A 24770-nucleotide genomic window follows, 5' to 3' on the forward strand; every position below is an offset into this window, starting at 1 on the left:
CAGGCTCTCTGCCAGGCTTAGAGAAGAGACAATAGTCTCAGAGCAGTTATGTAGGAGGCCAAACCAACAAGACTTGGCAGCTCATGGGCTATGAGGAGGTGGAGAAGAAGGAAGAATGGAAGAATAAAGAATAACCCCCACAGTTATAAGCTGGGCCAACTGAGTAAACAGTAGTGGCACTAACCAAAGGAAAGAATAGAGTCTGAGCAGGGCTAGAAGGGGATGGAAAGGGGAGGTGGAAAATGAGTCTGCGTCTGAAGCTCATAAGGTACATCCAGGTGGAATGTTTAAAAGTAACAGACAGACTAATGCTAAGGAGAGACATCTGGGTTGGAAGTAAGAGAAACCTTGGCATATAATTGCAGGCAGTGTCCAAGCCATTCTTCGAGGGGGCTCCAAAACAGGTATTCCCCAGCTTCCTGAATAAGCCAGGGAGAGGTGCACCTGCAGGTAAGAAAGCCGAGTACCTGGAGCCAGGGCAACACAGCAGAAACGAGACACAAGCGGGCAGAAACAGAAAAATGGAGCCAGCTAGCCAGGTGGAGGTGAGCGGACTAGCGATGGAATACTGAATGCAGGTGGTTTGGAATCAGCTCCCCCATGCTGTGTCCACAGGCACCCTTTCACATGATTCTTGGCACACATTAGGACAGTGGCTTTCCAACTTATTTGCCTGTGATTCACAGTAAGAAAATAATTTGACATCTCAACGCAAGTCTAACACAACCATCCACATGAGGGCAGGTTACACGTGTGCACTGCAAGCTGGGCAGCTGCACAGGGCCACATACTCAGAGGAGCCCCCTCTTGGTTACTTCTCTGCTGCTGCCATCTTGAAACTCCCAATAATTTTTTAACAAGAGGTACAGTATTTTCATGTTACATAGGATCCCACAAATTATGAGGCCAATCTTGATACATACAAATACATATAACAAAAGTTCTATAAAACAGTATCTCCCAAGTACATGTGGTATAAAATTATATTTTCTGTTTTTTTTTAATACAGTCCCAGCCTGTTACATTGACAATCCACTCACAAGTTGCAAATCACAGTTTTAAAATATTCTCTGGGGCTCAGTTCTAAAAGTTTGTTTTGTTTGTGGTGGTGGAAGGGGCATACAGATTCTTTTGAAAATTTATATTCTCTTTCCTCCACAAAGAATTTGAGGCAGTATACAGAAAATAGTGAGGGTAACTGAAGACAAAGGAATTGCTGAAATTAACCAAGGAGGACTGGATTCACGAAGAAGGAAGGATTCATTCAGCAGGGGATTGAGGAGGAATGGTCAGAAAAGTAAAACGAAAACTAAGAAAAAATAGGCAAGATCAAAGGAGCACAAGAGCTTCCGGAAGGAAGTAGTCAATGAGGTCAAGAGCCCCAGAGGATATCAGGCTGAGGTGAGAGCTGCATCCTGAGGTCACTGAGGACGAACTACATTAGTTTCAGGCCACATGAGAGAAGGGTGAGTGCTGAATGCCAAGTGGCCAGGAGGCCAAAAAGCAAAAAAATCAAAGAACACCAAAAAAGAGAGAGAGAGAAAGGAACTGGGTGGGAAAGTAGAATAGGGTAAATTTTTTCTAAGAATTCTGGGAGGTTTTAGGGTGACTAGGAGCTTCCCTGGTGGCTCAGAGGATAAAGAATCTGCCTGCAATCCAGGGGATCCAGGTTTGATCCCTATATCCGGAAGATACCCTGGAGAAGAGAGTGGCAACACACTCTAGTATTCTTGCCTGGACAATTCCATGGACAGAGGAGCCTGGCGGTCTGCAGTCCATGGGGTTGCAAAGAGTTGGACATGGCTCAGCAACCAGCAACTGTATTCACCTGGAAGCCCCACCTTCCACAATATTAAGTATGTAAAAATATGCCCACCTCCCACACTAAATATACATTACTTTTATTTGCATTATAACTATATATTGAAATGAGCTGCAAAAGACTAATTGACATAAACGCTACGTTTTATAGGCGTTTGATTAAACATATATTACTTTTGACTTTAGCTTTTTTTCAGTATTCGAGAAGCCAATATAAACTTTTTTTTTCTGATTTCAGACATTTTTAGGCTTTTGAAAAGCTTATTGGCCCCAGGCCCGTAATTTTTAAAGATTAATGAAGGCTGTGTGTCAGGGCTTAAGGTAAGGCGTCTGGAGAGACTGAAGAAAGACAAAGTCTTTCTTACCAGAGGCAATGGCCTCTGATAGAGACAGAGCTGCTACAAAATGTCAGAAGAGGCTGGATAACCCACTTTTTTAAATGGCAAAGTTGATGAATAAGCAATCCAAGGAAGAGAAATATAGAAGGTCAATGAACATATAAAAAGCTACCTAACCTCCTCAGCACGCAGGGTAATTTCCATTTTTCATATAATGGACTGGTGAAATGTTGAAAGACTAATAATACCTAAAGCTAAGGGCGAGGGGTGGGTATGAGGAAGCAGGGCCTCTGAGATACTGCTGGGTGGAGTGTATGTCACTATAACTTCTGCAGAAGGTCATCTGGCAGGCTCCAGTAACGAATAACTCAGAACATGAATCTAACTTCCTCACATACATCATCCACTTCAGGCTGTCTCCCCCCACCCATCCTGCGATCTCAGCATAAGTTTACCTCCAGAAAGGGGCCTTTCCTCTAACACAGAACCTTGCTTTATTTTACTCAAAGCCCTATGTCTGCTATTTCCTACTTACTGAATTGCTTTACCTGTTTAAGCAGAGAGCACCTCCCTCTCTCCCACCTTTGCACCTTCTTCTCTCATTCACCTCCTATTCCCAGCTCTGAGGGGCCTGTCCAACAATTTTCACTGCAGCATTGTTTTAATGACAAAAACTGGAAATAAGCTGAAAGCCCATCAATAGGGGAAACAGTTGAATAAATCATGATCCGTCCACACTATGGAATAAGAAAAATAATAAAACAGCTTTTTATGAAGCTTGATACTGACCTGGGGTGGGAGAGATGTTTATAATATACTGTATTATGGATAGAGCAATTTATCACACTTTTATTTAAAAGGAAGAGAAAAAACCATGAGGTAAATACAACTGTACATGATTGAATAAGCACAGAGAAAAGTAAGGAAGGAAACACACACAATACTGATGGCCTTTAGGGTATGATACTATTGCCGGGGACAGGAGATTTCATTGCTACCGTGAGCTTATATTTTGTAATTAAAAAAAATAAACTATTTTAAAAGAATTCTGGCCTCAAGAATATTAAACTATCATACATTGTGTTTATTCCACCTGTTAGAGACTCTTGAGAGTCCCTTGGACTGCAAGGAGATCAAACCAGTCAATTCTAAAGGAAATCAATCCTGAATATTCACTGGACGGACTGATGCTGAAGCTGAAGCTCCAATACTTTGGCCACCTGATGCAAAGAGCTTACTCATTGGGAAAGACCTTGATGCTGGAAAGACTGAAGAGGAGAAGGGGACGACAGAGGATGAGATGGCTGGATGGCATCACCGACTCTGTGGACATGAGTTTGAGCAAGCAAGACGGTGAAGGACAGGAAACCTGGCATGCTGCAGTCCATGGGGTTGCAAAGAGGACAGGACTGAGCGACGGAACAACAACAATCCTAAGGGTTCACTGGACCTGCCTACAGCCAACCTTGTAACCTAACTTCCCATCTGATTTGTGAAAAAGCCAAAATTATTCCAAAACACTGTAGCAGAAATGCCATGCCTTTTATTAAAGACCGTTGTTTCCCCTGGCTGACCTGAAAATCATCTGAGAGTCTTTTTAATAGGCCACTGAGAGTCCAAACTGCCCAGCAACAAGAGAGGAAGAGAGCACAGAGTCAAGGACCCACCTGTGTGCATGGAGGCATATGCTTCCTGTATGCCTGTCAGGTTCCCAAGGCAGCCACTAATTCTCCCACAAACTTCACTTGGCTGGAGCCTGGGAAGCGATATCTAGAAAGCCCGAGGCACTCTTTTCAAGAGGCCCTAAATCAAAGGTCCTTGTCTCCGCCAGAAACAACCTACAAGGAAAATCTTATCACAAAACAAGCTCTCAGGCATGTCAAGGATTTTTCTAATTAATTCCTTAAGCTGATCAAGTGATAAAAGCTGGGAATTTAAAAGGACTGATATTTCTACCTCACTGTGCTAATCAACCTGTAAGCTACTCAACCAACCATGAAAGAAACGGTATGAATGGGATGGGCTTTGGCACAGCATGGGGCACAGCACCTCACACCAATCAAATGAATGGGGCTGAATAATAAACCAATGAGAACTGTGGAACCCAAGCGGACATCATTAAGGGGGCCTGACATTTAGAAGGGGGTAGAATCCAGTCCTCACTGAGATGCTAGTTATGCACTTAAGCCAGGGAAATTGCTGAAAATGCTCTCGCTTCAGTTTCCTCATCTATGAAACGGAAATGATTATGCCTATCTCCTAGGACTACCGTGCAGCTCAAGTGAGGATATACATGAGGGACTGTGGTAGATGGAGGTAAGCTGCCCAGATCCCTCTTTGGGGAAGGACTTGCTGCCCAGTTTTGGGAGCATGGTCAGCACAAGGCCCTCAGCTGCCCACTCCTTCAGGGTCTGCCCCAGGGCCAAAGAGATACCTCCCTGAGATCATGCCCTTTCTGCAGGACCTGAGACAATCTGAGTCTGCTGACTGAGGCCCAGTAATTCTTTCCCGAAGCAGGACACTGTGACTGCATGTACTCATTGCAGAGTTTTCCACCAGGTTGGCTGAGGTCTTTTCAAACCCTTCTTCTACCCAACCCTGCTTCCTTCCCTTCCTGAGTACCAGTTTCTAATGAGCCCCAAACTCCATGCAACTGCTTCAAGAGAACCCAACCTGCAAAAAAGCCCTTCTGTTGTCTAAAGTAGCTCAGCACTTCCATAATGTCACAAAGAGCAGACGCCAACTGTGGCTTAGGAAGAAAAACAAAAATCACACTCATAAACTTTTATTTTTCCATATGTGCCATTTATGTCAAAGTATTCCAAGTCTGGCAATTCATTCATATTCACCACATTTGTACAGAATATCATGTCCTCAGGACAAGCTGCTAGGGGCCATAAGGGCTCTGCAATGATCACAGTTGGAGCTGATGCCTGTCTCCTTGGCTGTGGCTCCGGGTGACGTGGCACTGTCCCTAGAGGCTTTGGAATCTTTTCCGTAAGCAGCCTTTGGTTGTTACACCGATTATAGGACTCTGATGGCATCTGGGAAGGGTGGGAGCAGAAATGCTAAATTCCTACAATGTTCCAGAAGGTCCCGCTTGATAATGGATTGTCCCATGTCCCACACAACTTTCATAAAAGAGAACAAAAGTTTATATAATCATCTGAATCTAGATCTTAATACTGCATTTCATAGAAATATTTTGTTTGGTTTTAAATACATTGAATTTTCTAAGAATTCAATTAGCCTATAAATCAAGGGAAAGATATACTTAATTCTATTCAGAATTTTACCAAGAGTTTTTTATCATCTCCAAAAATCATGACAGGTTTAGGAGTGTCACAATTAATGAGTTACCTGTGTAATATACTTGTATTGGTCTATATTTGTAGCTATCTTAGTCTTGGTGATAAACATAAAGACTTATTTAGCCCTTATTTCTAAGGTTTTGTATGTAGTATTATTGATTAGCCACAGCTATGAAGGAGAGTGGGGACACCAAGCCATCGCCTAGCCTAGAGGTGTAACCCTAATGTCAGGCACATGATACTAACAAAGAGCTGTGGGAATTCAAGAAAGGGAGAGGCTAGCCTGGGGGAAGAGTCATGAAGAGGGTGCACTGGTGTGGGGATCTGAAAAGCAATGCTCCCAGGAGCCTCATCTCTGGGGAGCATCACTGCAGGAGCCATTTACATACATTCAGTTCAGTTTAGTTGCTCAGTCATGTCCGACTCTTTGCGACCCCATGAATTGCAGCACGCCAGGCCTCCCTGTCCATCACCAAATCCCGGAGTTCACTCAGACTCACGTCCATCAAGTCAGTGATGCCATCCAGCCATCTCATCCTCTGTCGTCCCCTTTTCCTCCTGCCCCCAATCCCTCCCAGCATCAGAGTCTTTTCCAATGAGTCAACTCTTCGCATGAGGTGGCCAAAGTACTGGAGTTTCAGCTTCAGCATCATTCCCTCCAAAGAAATCCCAGGGCTGATATCCTTCAGAGTGGACTGGTTGGATCTCCTTGCAGTCCAAGGGACTCTCAAGAGTCTTCTCCAACACCACAGTTCAAAAGCATCAATTCTTTGGTGCTCAGCTTTCTTCACAGTCCAACTCTCACATCCATACACAACCACTGGAAAAACCATAGCCTTGACTAGATGGACCTTTGTTGGCAAAGTAATGTCTCTGCTTTTGAATATGCTATCTAGGTTGGACATAACTTTCCTTCCAAGGAGTAAGCGTCTTTTAATTTCATGGCTGCAGTCACCATCTGTAGTGATTTTGGAGCCTCCCAAAATAAAGTCTGACACTGTTTCCACTCGTTCCCCATCTATTTCCCATGAAGTGATGGGACTGGATGCCATTATCTTCGTTTTCTGAATGTTGAGCTGTAAGCCAACTTTTTCACTCTCCTCTTTCACTTTCATCAAGAGGCTCTTTAGTTCCTCTTCACTTTCTGCCATAATGGTGGTGTCATCTGCATATCTGAGGTTATTGATATTTCTCCCAGCAATCTTGATTCCAGCTTGTGCTTCTTCCAGCCCAGCGTTTCTCATGATGTACTCTGCATATAAATTAAATAAGCAGGGTGACAATATACAGCCTTGACGTACTCCTTTTCCTATTTAGAACCAGTCTGTTGTTGCATGTCCAGTTCTAACTGTTGCTTCCTGACCTGCACACAGGTTTCTCAAGAGGCAGGTCAGGTGGTCTGGTATTCCCATCTCTTTCAGAATTTCCCACAGTTTATTGTGATCCACACAGTCAAAGGCTTTGGCATAGTCAATAAAGCAGAAATAGATGTTTTTCTGGAACTCTCTTGATTTTTCCATGATCCAGCAGATGTTGGCAATTTGATCTCTGGTTCCTCTGCCTTTTCTAAAACCAGCTTGAACATCTGGAAGTTCACGGTTGACGTATTGCTGAAGCCTGGCTTGGAGAATTTTGAGTATTACTTTACTAGCGTGTGAGATGAGTGCAATTGTGCGGTAGTTTGAGCATTCTTTGGCATTGCCTTTCTTTAACTCCATCAAAACGCACAGCTGTGGAGAAGGAAATACAGCCCACTCCAGCACTCTTGCCTGGGAAATCCCATGGACAGAGAAGCCTGGCGGGCTACAGTCTTTGGGGCCGCAGGACACGACTGAGCATGCACACATACACACAAGGATATGTTGTACAGTGCAGAGAATACAGCCAATATTTTGTAATAACCATAAACAAAGTATAACCTTTAAAATTCGTGAATCACTATGTTGTACACCTGAAACATACAGTTGTAATTCAACTATACCTCAATTTAAAAAAAATCACCTCTCTGTTAAAGAAATTAAAAAACAACAACTACTTCACAGCTACCCTCTGGGTAGATACTATTCTGGTCCAGATCTTTCAGAAGAAAAGACCGTGGCCCAAGGAAGACAGGTAACTTAAGGTTTCAAATTCAGCTCTTGCAGCCCCAGAGGGCAGGGTTTAACCATCCCACTAACCTGGACCTGGGCCCAGTGGAAACGGGGTGGGTTTGGGGGAGAACCCAGGGAGTCTGGTGAAGAATGATTTCTATTCCAAAGCTGTGTTTGCATCTTGTTATTCGCCTTCTCACCAATTCTAGATGACAAAAAGATACCATTGTGAGGAGAGATTCTGAGCTTGTATCGTTCACATAAGGCTGGAAAGACTCTAGGAGAACAGAAATTCAGGAGTCACAAATGCTAATAAGTCAAGAATCACAGAAAAGTTACTAAACTGAGGCAATAGCAAAATGGTAAGAGGCTTGGAATTAGAAGCTCTCTGTTTGTTTCCCCTGATCTAGCAACAGGACAAGGCTTCTGCTTAATCAATTCCCACCTAATCAGAGAGCCATCTTAACACTGTCTCCCAGAGCAGCAAATTAGCCTAATAGTGAGTGACTGTAGCAATTAGGAGGGCATTGGTGGGGAGGCCGGGGATGGAAACACGTTAGTGCTGGAGGGTGGGGGGAAGCAATTGGCTAGTGCTAAAGGGTTAAGTCGGAGAAGGCAGTGGCACTCCACTCCAGTACTCTTGCCTGGAAAATCCCATGGTTGGAGGAGCCTGGTAGGCTCCAGTCCATGGGGTCGCTAAGAGTCAGGCACGACTGAACGACTTCACTTTCACTTTTCACTTTCATGCGTTGGAGAAGGAAATGGCAACCCACTCCAGTATTCTTGCCTGGAGAATCCCAAGGACAGAGGAGCACAGTGGGCTGCCCTCTATGGGGTCGCACAGAGTTGGACAGGACTGAGGCGACTGAGCAGCAGCAGCAGCAGCATGGCGTTAAGTGGTGTTTAACTAGCTGTTAAATTCGCAAAGTGCTAAGTTTCCCCATTCTAATGCAGAAACTGTCAACAATGAATACAAATGAAGACTAAATGCATTAGGTTCTGTCTTTATTCTTACACCGCAGGTATGCATACAGGTAGAGACAAAATTTATTTTTAAGACAATAAACGGAAAGACCAAGGCTCTTCATATGCCAAGTCAAGCATTTCTCAAACTCAGACACTCATTAGAATCACTTAGGAGCTTATTAGAATCACAGTGCTTGCAAGTCACTTCAGTGGTGTCTGACTCTATGGACTGTAGCCCTCCAGGTTCCTCTGACCGTGGGATTCTCCATGCAAGAATACTGGAGTGGGTTGCCAGCTTGAAGGGCTAATTTCCTCCTACCCAGGGACTGAACCAGAGTCTCTTACATCTCCAGCATTGGCAGGTGGGTTCTTTAGTGCCACCTGGGAAGTCCGTAGTCCTAGGTGGGGCCCTAAAATTTACCTTTCTTAACAAGTTGCAGGGGGTGCTGATTTCGCTGATCTAGGGACCACACTTTGAGACCCCACTGCTCAGAATGTCTTAAGAGCCATTTGGAAGTGGGGGCAGGAGAATGAAGGAGCAGCTGAAGGGTGGATAAGGAGAGAGGCCCTCTCAGCAAGTAATGGAGGGTACCCTTAATAACACAGGAAAGCTTCTACGTACTTTTTAAACCAGTGATTTGTCATTTCATTAAGATTAAAGAGGCTATAACTATAAGCAATCAAGTAATGCCTGCCACATGTCTGTGGAGAATAAGAAGAAAATGGCAAGGAAAACAGTGGAGGCCTACACTTTTCAAAGATGTGCAATGAGATTGGCTAATCAAAGGGGAAGTCAGAATATGCCACAAAGGAAGAGAGGTACCAGGCCAGAGATAGCTGAATGGCTACTTCTCTGTCTGTAGGACCCTAAGGAAAATTCACTGGTTCTGCATTACTCCTTCCCTGTGTCAAGCGGTGTTCCCACCATGAGTGATAATCCCAGGACCACGGCTGGAAGAGAATCAAGCTTCTGCAATGAATAAAATCTTGGTCTGACCAAGATTCAGCGCCCACTGGTCACAATCAAACTTCAGGTTCTCCTGGATCACCCTTACACCAACCCAGCAGGTTGTGTAGGACTAAGGTTGTGTAGAACTAATTATCCCATGTCTCACCATGGGCAATAAGGATTTCTTCTGCTAAGATGGACCAAGATTAACATCAATATATCACACCCTGTTCCCACGACTCCCCAACTTCCAGATGACCAGACGCTTCTGGAGGAATGTTTCCAATCAAAGCACTGCTTTGTGACCCCAGCTTGTATTAACCAAAGACCGAAAGCCTCTGCCCTTCAGCTCTCACCCTCCATCTTTTTCCCTTCCCTCAGTAAGGGTATGCGGGTCAGCAGCAAGCAAGTACTTTAGATCTCGGAGGCAAAGACCTTTGGCCTTGGAGAAGTTCAGAGGAGAAACAGGTGGTGTGGTCTGGAGCCAACATTCAAGAGAATAAAATACCCAAAACTCTGAGAGAAGAATCTCTCCACATGGAATTCTTATTTACATTTCATGCAGTCAGCAGTTCTCCAGTTTTTCCACACCCCTTCAAAGACTAGGTTCTCATATTGTGTGCTGTGAGTAGATCAGACTAACAGGGTTTTGCTCTTATGGTTTCAGGCTGGGTAAAATTTCATAACCGCATGATTGCAGGGCTGAGCTTAGCAGTGCTGTATTTAAGAGTTAATCGTATGTCCGTCATTCAGTCCACACATCAATATGTTATCCATAGGATAACATATTGCCCCCTTAGATTTAAGAGAAGCTGATGATAAAACATTTCCCTCTTCTAACAAGTCCATAAGGAACGGTCAGTTCCTGATACAAGGCCAGGGGGCCCATTTGCATATGATAAAAATGTGTTTCTAACTGAACAATGCCTCAAGACACAGTATCACCTAATCAAGGCAGTAAATAAACCATTGGTGCTCTACACTGTGGTTAGATCATTTTTCTTAAAACACTACTTTGCACAAATCAGAACTCCGATCAACTATTCCATGGCTCCCCATTGAACCCAAATCCCTTAGCATTTTTTCTAGGGTTCTGCCCATTCTCTCTAATCCATCTGCCACTGTCTCCTGTGCAAACCCCTCCGCTCCAGTCAACTATTGATATCACTGCTCTTGGAAACCTAGCACAGAACTTTCTTTTTCTCTTATTTCTGGCCTCTGTCTCAAATGCCCTCTTCCTCCTTCCTCCCAGCTTGTTAAACTCTTACCACTGTGCTTAGTCGCTCAGTCACGTCTGACTTTTTGCAGTCTCATAGACTGTAGCCCGACAGGCTCCTCTGTCCATGCGGATTCTCCAGGCAAGGATACTGGAGTGGGTTGCCATGCCCTCCTCCAGGGGATCTTCCCAACCCAGGGATCGAACTCAGGTCTACCCGCACTGCAGGTGGAGTCTTTACTGACTGAGCCACAAGGGAAGCCCAAAAAATTCCTACCACGAGGTATTTAAAAGCCAGCTCCAATCTCATATCCTCCACAACACAGCTTTTCAGAAAATCGTCTTCCCTGGATGCTCTCTCCCCCTGAGTTGCCATGATAGTGATCAGCTGGTACTGGATGTTCCGTGCACGGTGGGATTTTATTCCCTTATCCTGGAGCCGCCTCAGGTGGACTGTGCAGCTCCTAGGCACAGCCTCTCACACCGACTTCCCTAGCATCTCACTTGCTCCCCTCCCACAGCAGACGTTCATCAGAGGCTTCCTGCCCTCACTTTTCAGCAACCACCACAATCTGGGTCCTCCCTGGGACTTAAGGTTTATGAGATACTTGTCTTTAAATCATCTTATTTCTCTTCCTCGCTGTCCCATCATTGCTCTCTTTTAGCCCGAGCATGTGACAGGACTCCCAAGTCATTCTTTTCCTACTGTTGTCAAATAGTTTAACGAGTGTTTAATGCAAAAATCCTAAGAGGCAACTGCTAGGTTGTAAAATCACTTTGGGTCCCACGGGACTGTGTTCGGTCTGCAGACAGGAAACAGACATCAGGAGGAAGAGATTAGCGTGAAGGAAAAGTAGGCTACGGCCCCTCTCCACCCCCATCAGCAATCTCTCTACAAAACAAAAAAGAAAGCATCTGGATAGAACCTGGGCAAATATTGCTGAGATCAGAAAACTGTACACAAAACGAAAGCACAAAGGGTTTGTAAGAGGCAGATTTCACTCCCCAACCCCCAATCACCAAAACTCAATAAGAAAACTAGCAGTGCTCCCTCAGCACATCTGTTTTCAGTTACCTGTGCTGAACCACAAACTTAACAGAAAGGGAGAGGTTTCAAACTGACCTCATGGTTTAAGGTCTGTCAGGGCAGAGCTCGGAGGCCTTGAGCGATGGCTGGACAACATCCATGATCTTGACAGGCCTCAAGGAAGACAGTTTGATGGACCAGGAATTATGCTGTTGACTTGATTGCTAAAAAAAGTAACAGCCGCCAAAAGGTAGTAGCATCATTTGAGAAACACACCTACCCAGTGTTAGTCAATCACCAATTAAGACATGAACCTTACCAATTAGCAGTCACATTATCAATCAATACCCACCATACACAGCCTTTCTTTCTCCATCACAGTAGTACCCCATCCACTGTTTCAGTTACCCGAAGTCAACAGGAGTCACAAAACATTAAATGGAAAACTCTGAAATAGACAGTATATAAGATTTTAATTTTAAACTGAGCACCGTTCTGAGTAGCGCAATGAACTCCAGCCCTATCCTGCTCTGTCCCTCCTGGGAGTGAATCACCTCTTTGTCCAGGTATCTTTCCAGCCGGTCACTTAGTAGCCATCTGGGTTATCAACTGTCAGAATATGGAAGTGTTTATGTTCAAGAGCCCCCAGAGTACAAAAGGAGTAATGCTGGCAATTTAAATATTCTCTTATTGTGCCTAATTTACAAAATAAACTTTGTCATAGGTATGGCATATTAGAAAAAACACAGTCGTTACTATCCACAGTTTCAGGCATCCACTGGGCGTCCTGGAATATTTTCCCCCACCGATAAGGGGAAACCATTGTGCTTTATCTTATCTATCTTGCTACTATCTTCCTAAACTTCTCCAGCTGATTTTGGTTTTATTTTTTAAAGTCTTTGAAGAAAAAAAGGAAATTTACATGTTCAACCTCAGAAATGTTTAAAAAACATTTTCTATACAACTAAAAAAATTATTTTTAAAAAATTTAAAAAATGAAAAACTCTGACTACTAGAATGTTCTTTACATTAAAGTCTTAAGTCCTGGTTCTGTCTACAACATTCTTTCTCTAGACTCATAAAAATATTTCCAAGAATAATATTCCCTTCCTTTCAGTGAAGTGAAGACACAGAGTACTGCCCACAAGAAGATGCTGGAAAATAGGAAAAGTAAAAGTGTTCCTCCTTTGATAAACCCTTCCACATCTGGTGCCCACTTAAGTTCGAGAATACCAATACCACCAAGCTACTCTTTGAAACAGTGCAATACCGGAAATCTTTCCACACCAAAATCCTAATCCCTCCCCTATCAGAGAGCAACCTGACCTATTCTAGTCAGATGCAGTGCCCAAGCCTTACTTTCACCTGCTTACTGCTCCTTTATTGCTACAAAAATGGTTGCAAGAGGGAAATGCAATTTTAAAAATCCACTTCAGTAACAGAGGTTCCAATGACTTCATTGTTATGTTAAATTTGTCTGAGAAACCATCCCCATAAATTGTTAAAATATATTATTAATACATATGATATGAGATACTAAGATGTTTATTGGATAATTATTGCCATCCAGGTACTTTATTTGTTGAACTTTCAACAGTTCAGTTCAGTCGCTCAGTCATGTCCGACTCTTTGCGACCCCATGGACTAGAGCACGCCAGGCCTCCCTGTCCATCACCAACTCCGAGAGTTCACCCAAACTCATGTCCATTGAGTCCGTGATGCCATCCAACCATCTCATCTTCTGTTGTTCCTTTCTCCTCCCACCTTCAATCTTTCCCAACATCAGGGTCTTTTCCAATGAGTCAGCTCTTCGCATCAGGTGGCCAAAGTATTGGAGTTTCAGCTTCAACATCAGTCCTTCCAATGAATATTCAGGACTGATTTCCTTTAGGATGGACTGGTTGGTCTCCTTGCAGTCCAAGGGACTCCCAACAGTCTTCCCCAACACCACAGTTCAAAAGCATCAATTCTTCAGAGCTCAGCTTTCTTTATAGTCCAGCAGTTAGGTTTCTTATTAAGAATACAGTTATTTCATATTTACTATGCATCCCAGGTGGCGTTAGTGGTTAAAAACAAACAAACAAACAAAAAACCCACCTGCCAATCCAGGAGATGGAATAAACGCAGGTTTGATCTGGAAAATCCCCACGGACAGAAGAGCCTGGCGGGCTACAGTCCATAGGGTCACAATGAGTTGGACACAAATAAAGTGACTTAGTATGCAGCCCACTAGCCAACTGTTTACTTAATTTCTGCTTGAATTATTTTATATAGGAACATGGAGATCAACACTGAAATTTCAGTAAAACCGGTATTGAAAGACATACTTTTCAAGACCTAGGGCTCTGCCCAGAGACTGGCATGAAATGATAGGACTCAATAAATATTTATTAGTGGAAAAATGAATTGCATTCCATTTGCTTGTTCCTACAGCAGCCATCATAACAGGGTTTTTTTAATTTTATAGTCCTCGCTGCAAAAAAATCTAACTAGTGCAGTTTGATGCTGCTTGGGTCATATCAGAACAAGAGTAACCAAGCTCTAAGACAGAAGTTAACAACTTCTTACACCAGTCTCTATGTGCTGGCAAGAAAAATTAACCTATCCTGTGGGTAGGGGATAATTTAAGTGAAGCTTTGTGTTTGTGCTCAGTCGCGTCTGACTCTTTGCAACCCTATTGGACTATAGCCCTCTGTCCATGGGATTTGCCAGGCAAGAATACTGGAGTGGACTGCCATTTCCTCCCTCAGGGGATCTTCCCGACCCAGGGACTGAACCTGTGTCCTGCATTAGCAGGCAGATTGTTTACCATTGAGCCACCTGGGAAGCCTTCCAAGTAAAGGTTAGAAGCTTGCAAAAAATATATTTCTAAAAAAATATTTCTATGATGTTTCCTTCTCTTAGGGGGAAAAAAAAGCTACCAGGGACTCTTCTCAAGGAATTATAAGTCAAAGTTTCTAAACAGATACAGAACACCACTAGGTAACGTGCCAAGTAAAAATCTGGAAGACACTATGTTTTTATTTCATAAAAGCAGAGACCTAAGATGTATTCACTGCCTATAAAAGTAGTTGGTCCTTGCACTGATCATCTGGCTTCTCCTCTCATTTGGGGAGATCATGAACATTTACAGTTTTAACCACATCTATTTCAGTTATTGTTCTTTCCATTTCAAATATTTCCTCTTCACTCTCCCTAAAGGTAAAGGAGGTAAAAAGCCAGGCTCAATTCCTTTCTTCCCAGCCTTCTAAAATTTGGGCATCATGCCTTCTGTTTTACCTCTCAACATCCCAAGGTAGCCCTCACGTCTGCTAAACACATCCAGAACCACATCAAAACCACTCCAAATGCCCCAGTATAACTCTCTAAACTAAGCTAGAGTGGATTGCCATTTCCTTCTCCAGGGGATCTTCCCGACTCACGGATCGAACCTGGGTCTCCCGAATTGTAGACAGGCGCTTTACCGTCTGAGCCACCAGGCAAGTCCCTAAACTAAGCTGCTGCTGCTGCTAAGTCACTTCAGTCATGTCCAACTCTGTGCGACCCCATAGACGGCAGCCTACCAGGCTCCCCCGTCCCTGGGATTCTCCAGGCAAGAACACTGGAGTGGGTTGCCATTTCCTCCTCCAATACATGAAAGTGAACCATGAAAGTGAAGTTAAACTAAGCTACCTGTATCCAAATGCCAAACTCATACTCAAACTCTTAAACACACACTGCCACACACTCTGCACGAGCCCAGTACTACAAACTGTTGGGCTTAGCATTCAAGATACACACACTCCATCAATAACTGCCCCTCACTGCTGCAGCCTCTTTCTCTAATGCCTCCAAATAAAAACTTTCATCATATTAATAAAACATGATGGACACTGCAGCTTCCATATATATATATATATATCAGAATCATTTTAGTGAGCTTTAGACAGAACACTGACTTAGGATGAGCACCTTCCACAAGTCTTATAATATAGACTATACTAGATCCAACCAGTCCATCCTAAAGGAGATCAGTCCTGGGTGTTCACTGGAAGGACCAATGTTGAAGCTGAAACTCCAATACTTTGGCCACCTCATGCGAAGAGCTGACTCACTGGAAAAGACCCTGATGCTGGGAGGGATTGGGGGCAGGAGGAGAAGGGGACGACAGAGGCTGAGACGGCTGGATGGCATCACTGACTTGATGGACATGAGTTTGAGTGAACTCTGGGACTTGGTGATGGACAGGGAGGCCTGGTGTGCTGTGATTAATGGGGTCACAAAGAGTCGGACACGACTGAGTGACTGAAGTGAACTGAATGGACTTAATATCTACAAGATCTTCGAGAACAAACACCAAAAAAAGATATCCTTTTCATCACAGAGGACTGAAATGCAAAAGTAGGAAGTTAAGAGATACCTGGAGTAACAGACAACTTCGGCCTTGGAGTACAAAATGTAGCAGGGCAAAGGCTAACAGTTTTGCCAAGAGAAGGCACTGGTCATAGCAAACACCCTCTTCCAACAACACAAGAGAAGACTCTACACATGGACATCACCAGATGGTCAATACTGAAATCAGATTGATTACATTCTGTGCAGCCGAAGATGGAGAAGCTCTACACAGTCAACAAAACCAAGACCGGGAGCTGACTGTGGCTCAGATCATGAACTTCTTATTGCCAAATTCAGACTTAAATTGAAGAAAGAGGGAAAACCTCTACAACATTCAGATATGATCTAAATCAAATCCTTTACAATTATACACTGGAAGTAACAAATAGATTCAAGGGATCAGATCTGATAGATACAGTGCCTGAAGACCTATAGACGGAGGTTCATGACATTGTACAGGAGACAGGGATCCAGACCATCCTCCAGAAAAAAGAAATGCAAAATGGCAAAATGGCTGTCTGAGGAGGCCTTATAAATAGCTGAGAAGAGAAGCAAAAGGCAAAGGAGAAAAGGAAAGATAAACCCATTTGAATGCAGAGTTCAAAAGAAAAGTAAGGAGAGATAGGAAAGCCTTCCTCAAGTAATCAATGCAAAGAAATAGAGGAAAACACCAGAATGGGAAAGACTAGAGATCTCTTCAAAAAAACTAGAGATACCAAGGGAACATTTCATGCAAAGATGGGCACAATAAAGGACAGAAACGGTATGTACCTAACAGAAACAGAAGATATTAAGAAGAGGAGGCAAGAATACACAGAAGAACTATACAAAAAAAGATCTTAATGAACCAGATAACTACGATGGTGTGATCACTCACCTAGAGCTAGACATCCTGCAATGCAAAGTCAAGTGGGCCTTAGAAAGTATCACTACAAACAAAGCTTGTAGAGGTGATGGAATTCCAGTTCAACTATTTCAAATCCTAAAAGATGATGTTATGAAAGTGCTGCACTCAATATGCCAGCAAACTCAGCAGTGGCCACAGGACTGGAAAAGGTCAATTTTCATTCCAATCCCAAAGAATGTTCAAACTACCACACAGTTGCACTCAACTCACACGCTAGCAAAGTAATGTTCAAAATTCTCCATGCCAGGCAGGCTTCAACAGTATGTGAACCATGAACATCCAGATGTTCATGCTGGATTTAGAAAAGGCAGAGGAACCAGAGATCAAATTTCCAACATTTGTTGGATCATAGAAAAAGCAGGAGTGTTCCAGAAAAACATCTACTTCTGCTTTATTGACTATGCCAAAGCGTTTGACTGTGTAGATCACAACAAACTGTGAAAAATTCTTAAAGAGGTGAGAATACCACACCATCTTACCTGCTTCCTGAGAAATCTGTATGCAAGTCAAGAAGTAACAGTTAGAACCAGACATGGAACAATGGACTGGCTCTAAACTAGGAAAGGAGTACATCAAGGCTGTATATTGTCACCCTGCTTATTTAACTTATATGCAGAGTACATCATGAGAAATGCTGGAGCGGATAATGCACAAGCTGGAATCAAGATTGCCGGGAGAACACCAATAACCTCAGATACGGCAAATGACACCACCTTTATGGCAGAAAGGGAAGAGGAACTAAAGAGCCTCTTGATGAAAGTAAAAAAGGAGAGTGAAAAAGCTGGCTTAAAACTCAACATTCAAAAAACTAAGATCATGGCATCTGGTCCCATCACTTCAAGACAAACAGATGGGGAAACAATGGAAACAGTGAGAGACTTTATTTTCTTGCACTCCAAAATCACTGCATATGGTGATTGCAGCCATGAAATTAAAAGATGCTTGCTCCTTGGAAGAAAAGCTATGGCCAACCTAGACAGCATATTCAAAAGCAGACATTACTTAGCCAACAAAGGTCCATCTAGTCAAAGCTATGGTTTTTCCAGTAGTCATGCATGGATGCGAGAGTTGGACTATAAAGAAAGCTGAGGGCAGAACAATTGATGCTTTTGAACTGTGGTGTTGGAGAAGACTCTTGAGAGTCCCTTGGACTGCAAGGAGATCCAACCAGTCCATTCTAAAGGAAATCAGTCCTGAATATTCACTGGAAGGACTGATGCTGAAGCTGAAACTCCAATACTTTGGCCACCTGATGTGAAGAGCTGACTTATTGGAAATGACGCTGATGCTGGGAAAGATTGAAGGCGGGAGGAGAGGGAATGACAGAGGATGAGATGGTTGGATGGCATCACCGACTTGATGACATGAGTTTGAGCAAGCTTTGGGAGTTGATGACGGATAGGGATGCCTGGCGTGCTGCACTCCATGGTGTCGCAAAGAGTTGGACACGAGTGAGTGACTAAACTGAACTAGTCAAGCTACACCCCGCTATATTAAACAGCAAGTTAGCAATATCACTTCCTCATTTTCCAAACATATCTGCTGCTGCTAAGTCACTTCAGTCGTGTCCAACTCTGTGCGATCCCAAAGACAGCAGCCCATCAGGCTCCCCCGTCCCTGGGATTCTCCAGGCAAGAATACTGGAGTGGGTTGCCATTTCCTTCTCCAACCCATGAAAGTGAAAAGTGAAAGTGAAGTTGCTCAGTCGTGTCTGACTCCTAGCAAGCCCATGGACTGCAGCCTACCAGGCTCCTCTGTCCATGGGATTTGCCAGGCAAGAGTACCGGAGTGGGGTGCCATTGCCTTCTCCGACATTTGCTGCTAGATTCATCAAAAGAGGTACTTTACATCCTGTTGCTGGCTTTGGAAATTAGGAGTCTCAAATGTCAATTACCTAGGGGATCATGCCTTATATGAGGGCTGCCAATGGTTTTCCAGTTTAAGTGAAATAATTCCCAGTAATTGGCCACGTGGAAGAAAGTGAATAGAAAGTTGGATAACTATCTCCCAAAAAGGTTCAGGACATTGTCTCTTTGATGGATTGAGGGGTACAGAGAAACTAAAACTAAACGGTTTTCACAGCATTTACAAACTTGAAATATCTATATTTTATTCTGGAGAAAATAAAGCAGCAGGCCTTATATAAACAGGCACATAACAAACACAAACACAAAATAAAAAGTTTAAAAAAAAATTAAGAAGAAGCAAATAGAAAAGTGCCTTCAAAGATGGACAAACATCTATGCGTAGTGACATTAACAGATGAAACTCACTTTAGCGAGACCCATTTGCAAACAATATCAAAGATGTGCACACCAAGAATGAACAAGAGTCCCTCCGGCCTCTGTTAGGCCACCAGGATTCCTCAGAGTTTTCCCTGCATTTTTATCTAGAGGTTTCCAAGTACTGTCCCTCAGGTTATCCATGTTCTATGACCAGGTCCAAGTTGCCTAACCGTGAAAATCAAACAATGGAGTCTTTTTCCCAGTTCTTAGAAGGAAAAAAATAATTATGTATACTGTCATATAGATATGACATTTATTCTTTACGCTTTCTCATTAATTTCTCTAAACCCTTAGCATCTACCGCCATATGACCTCACAAGAAATGAAGGCAGCATATACTCAGAAACTACATGTGTATATTTAGACAAAATTCTAGAAATATGATAACTGTTCAATTTTAACTACTAACAATAGAAATATATTTTCTTCTATTTGAGCAGGGCCTGCTCCATATGACAGAAGCAGCAATATTCCAGTTTTGTGGCACTCCAAATAACGTGCACCTTGAAACCCACCCAGGAGTTTTAGGCCCTAGGCGAGTTTCTCACTCACTAGCCTCTAGTCACATCTCTAGGCCCACTTACAAACATCCTGCAAGAAGCAATGAAAAACTAGGGAGTTTGAGTTGAGCAAGTCCTGTGGGCCCTGGTGAATTCCACTGTAAGATGTCCACCAAGTTCCACAAACCCTCCTGCCGCGGGAGTGTGGCTGGAACCATGCAGACCAAGGAGTCAGTCAATGGAGCATGTATGATTCCATAAAAGCTACCGGTGGCATCAAGATCTCCCCTGCTCCTCTTCTGGGTTCTGATCTGTACAGAGTAGCCCACCTGTGATGGAGCCACTGGAGGAACAGGATCAAAGTATGAAAAATCAAGGGTTAAAGTGACTTGCCGAGCTATGAGAAATATTCTAGTTGGATGTTGAAGCTTTAATGCTTGGCTCTAATAGGGTAATGACTCTCACTCCTTTCTCATAAACATGCTAAGTACATTTTTACTTTCTCCAGAAACCAAATCCCTCTGTGACTTTATGACTTACTGCCATAACTAAGAGCCTCTTATGCTATTAACAGTCTAGTGTCACAGCCCTAAGGACTTGGCCTGTTTGTTAAGTCTTAGGCGTGCCCCCCCTCACAAACTCCTGCAAAATAAACCTTAAACAGATGACAGAAAAACAAAAAGGAAAGAAAATACAAACTCTATTAGTGGCTGACAAAAAACCTGCACAGAGCTTAAAGAAATGAACAAAATGATACAGTATCAGAGTCTAAAGAAGAGATGTCAATGCAGTCATCTCTGGGGCAAAATCAAGGTTGCCGGTGTTCACCACTGAGCACTAGTGGAAGTGATTCAACAACTCCAACTCCCACACTAAATCCCTGAGTCCAAGATCTAATTCTGGGTTAGTCTGATAGAGCTGCCTACCCCAATTTACAGAGAAAAGGGGCAGGCTGGATAATCTGGTACAAGGCAGAGACCCCTTCCATTTGGCCATTGCAGCTGGTTGACTAACATAGTCGTTTGCTACTCTACAAGAGTTTTCCATGACACTATTAAAGCACATTATCCTTTCCAAATGTTTTTTGCCTCAATAGAGCCCATTTCCACCTTGCAATAAAATTAAGCAAGGTGGTGGTTTAGTCACTCAGCAGTGTCTGACTCGTGCGAACCCATAAATTGATAGCCCGCCAGGCTCCTCTGTCCATAGGATTACCCAGACAAGAATACTGGAGTGGGTTGCCCTTTCCTCTTCCAGGGGATATTTCCCACCCAGGGATCGAGCCAGGGTCTTCTGCAGTGCAGGCAGGCCCTTTACCGACTGAGCCACCATTCTATTTAATACTAGTTCTCTTGATCTGAAAGCAATCTTTTTATTTAATCCAAAGACCTCTTTTAATGCTATCAAAATGGCAGTCAAATTTGGTTTAGAATCTTTTAAGTAATTTCTAAGGATAGAAAGAATCTCTACTTACTACACCTTGTTGTTTTTTTTTTTTAATGCTTCTCAGTTCTCCTAGAAATATTTAACTTGATTTTAAACAACCTAAAGTACTCGTGTACTTGTGAAGCTGAACATTTGGTTTTCATCCAAACTGTTAAAAAAAATATGCAACTTTGGTAAGCATGAAAAGACCATGGAATAGAAACAGACCTAAGATCCCTAAAAGTTCCAGAATTTTCTTATCCTATTATATTTTAAAAAGGAATCTATCCAACTATCCGACATTCTAGGAAAGGCAACATAATGGAAATAATGAGATCGATGGTTCCGAAAGTTAGGGAAGACAGATGAATGGGCAGAACACAGAGGGCTTTTAAAAGGGTGGTGAAACTACCCTGTGTGATACTATAATGGTGGACACATGTCCTTAAATATTTGACAAAACCCATAGAATGCACAATGCCGAGAGTGAACTCTAATGTAAACTATAGACTTTGGGTGATAATGATGTGTCAGTCCAGGTTCAGGGATTGTAACAAATACACCACTCTTGTTCCAGATGCTGAAAATGGATGAGGTTGTGGGGATAGGTGGCCGGGAATATAGTGGAACTCTGTAGTTTTGGCTCTTTTCTGCTGTAAACCCAAAATTGTTCTAAAAAATAAAATCTTTGTTTAAAAAAGAAGTAACACTGCTACACAGCCTAACTAATTATAGGTATATATCCTCCAAGTGAAAAAAAAAAAAAAGGTAGAATAGTTGAGGAAGAGGTTAAAACTCCTGTCACCAGAAAAAAGTGTGAGGAAAAGTCACTGTGCTGTCACGCCTGTCTTGTGACATCACAGAATACTTGGCAGAACAGATGTGTTTCTGTTTGGCCTAGAGATGAGCAAGAGGAACCAGCAACACTAGTCATCAGAAGATGAGCATTCTCTTTGAAGAACCATGTTTGACGCTGTTGAAATACTGCACAGAAATGCCAGGCAAAGCCATTCAACATACACATACAACCAGGACATCATTTTTAATTTTATGTCTAGATATTTCACCTCATTTTTGGTACAATAACTTCCCAGATATAATATCTATTTCCATCTTAAAGAATCAGGGGATTTGTTAGCTAATTTCAGAATTGACGAACTAAATATCTATCAGATGTACTCCCACAAGCATCTGCTTTGCTAAAAATGTTATAAAAGCAGAAATCTAGGTCTTTAAGGGTGTTGGAGAAGACTCTTGAGAGTCCTTTGGACTGCAAAGAGATCAAAGCAGTCAATACTAAAGGAAATCAATCCTGAATATTCATTGGAAGGACTGATGCTGAAGCTCCAATATTTTGGCCACCTGATGTGAAGAGCCAACTCATTTGAAAAGACCCTGATGCTGGGAAAGATTGAAGGCAGGAGGAGAAGGGGATGACAGAGGACGAGACGGTTGGATGGCATTACTGACTGAATGGACACGAGCTTGAGCAACTCCAGGAGATGGTGAAGGACAGGGAAGCCTGGAGTGCTGCAGTCCATGGGGTCGCAAAGAGTTGGATATGACTGAGCAACTAAACAACAACAAAAAGGTCTTTACATATAATAAATGAGCTTTCCAAGACATCAAATTCTAATTAAGCCTTAAGTTTTAATGAGAAACACCACTGCTAACTAACATCCTGCAATTACTGTGGTACAGAGTGGAATACGCAGAGGAGCACACAGACGACACCAGATTCAACACATCTGAGACGAACCTTCCCAAGCATCAGAGTTTCACAAGTCAGAGGGATAAGTTCTCAAAACATCCATACACGTGAAACAAACTTTTCATCTAGTTACTAGAATTATCCTTCAGACACAGAGATCATAAAAGAAATGTTATTTGGGTTAATTAGTTTAAAAATCTAAGTGAGAATATATGTAAAGCCCTATTATATACCCCTCCGCCTTACCTTCAAAAGTTCGTTTTAACACGAGTCCAGTTTTTCAAAATTGTAAACACAAGCTTTTCAAAGGAGATCTACTGTCTATGAGAATTGCCTAGCATGTCTCATTCACACCTGAGGTGACCCAGCTGGCCAATGGATGGGACTCTGGGAGCACAGGGAGGCACAGGTCAACCCCCCATGATGACATCATCTCTTCCAGGGTTGCTTCGTCTCTCAAGGAGTGGCTTCATTCGGGGACCCTGCACCCCTGGAGCATGGGAAGCTTCAGGGAGAGGTTTGTAGGCACAGGCTGTGTATAGAAATCATGGTCCACATCCTTGGCTTCCAAATGTCTACCTTTCCAAATGGCATCTACCAACAAAGGTCCATCTGGTCAAAGCTATGGTTTTTCCAGTAGTCATGCATGGATGTGAGAGTTGGACTATAAAGAAAGCTGAGGGCAGAAGAATTGATGCTTTTGAACTGTGGTGTTGGAGAAGACTCTTGAGAGTCCCTTGGACTGCAAGGAGATCCAACCAGTCCATCCTATAGGAAATCAGTCCTGAATATTCATTGGAAGGACTGATGCTGAAGCTGAAACTCCAATACTTTGGCCACCTGATGCAAAGAACTGACTCATAGGAAAACACCCTGATGCTGGGAAAGATTAAAGGCAGGAGGAGAAGGGAATGACAGAAGATGAGATGGTTGGATGGCATCACTGACTCTATGGACATGAGTATGAGCAAGCTCTGGGAGTTGGTAATGGACAGGGAAGCCTGGTGTGCTACAGTCCATGGGGTCACAAAGAGTCAGACACAACTAAGAAACTGGACTGAACTGAACTGTGGTTCAGGCTGCTGCTGCTGCTAAGTCGCTTCAGTCGTGGCCGATTCTGTGCGACCCCATAGACGGCAGCCCACCAGGCTCCCCCGTTCCTGGGATTCTGCAGGCAAGAACACTGGTGTGGGTTGCCATTTCCTTCTCCAATGCATGAAAGTGAAAAGTGAAAGTGAAGTCGCTCAGTCTTGTCCAATTCTTCACGACCCCATGGACTGCAGCCTACCAGGCTCCTCCATCCATGGGATTTTCCAGGCAAGAGTACTGGAGTGGGTTGCCATTGCCTTCTCCGTGTGGTTCAGGAATGTGCTTTTTTTCTGCTTTTTACTGCTGCTTCTTCACGCCTCTCTCTTGAGGATCTTTCTTCTCCCATGTGACAAAAGGTAGACTTACCCCTCACACATTCTGATTCTGACTGAGCAAACTGCCTGCAAGGTGTTAAACTTGCTGGTGCCAATAAAAGGGCACATTCAAAATACTGCAGGTCAAGAGAGCTTTCTCTGAAGAACACCCCATACCATCCCGGCAATTACATTCTCCACAAACGTGAATTAACTTAAAACAAGAAAGCAAGCCTCATCCAGAGATTAAGAAAAGCATTTCAAACAAGAATGTTTGACTTCACATATTCTGTTAATAATTTATCAAACTTTATGTTTATGTTTTGACAAATTGTTCATATAGATAAACTCAATCCAGAAATCTATTTAATTCTTACCACCTTAGGATCATATTTTTATTGCAAAGTATCACTGGATAATCAGAGTGGTTTTTTTTTTGACACATTA

At 43.0% G+C, this 24770-nt stretch overlaps 1 protein-coding gene and 1 long non-coding RNA gene across 4 annotated transcripts in view; one reads left to right on the top strand and one right to left on the bottom strand.

The window, feature by feature from the left end:
• LOC105003615 overlaps positions 1-1530 on the top strand; it is a 3821-nt gene extending 2291 nt beyond the window's left edge. Inside the window, exon 2 of the long non-coding RNA XR_827131.1 lies at positions 4-1530. This is a non-coding gene — a long non-coding RNA (uncharacterized LOC105003615). The remainder of the gene's footprint in view (positions 1-3) is intronic.
• The window catches only part of ANKRD44 (ankyrin repeat domain 44), a 314767-nt gene that overhangs the window by 270782 nt on the left and 19215 nt on the right, over positions 1-24770 (bottom strand). The gene's annotated exons all lie outside the window — the stretch shown is intronic.

This window comes from Bison bison, unplaced genomic scaffold (assembly GCF_000754665.1).
Source record: "Bison bison bison isolate TAMUID 2011002044 unplaced genomic scaffold, Bison_UMD1.0 scf7180017864471, whole genome shotgun sequence".
NCBI lineage: Eukaryota > Metazoa > Chordata > Mammalia > Artiodactyla > Bovidae > Bison > Bison bison.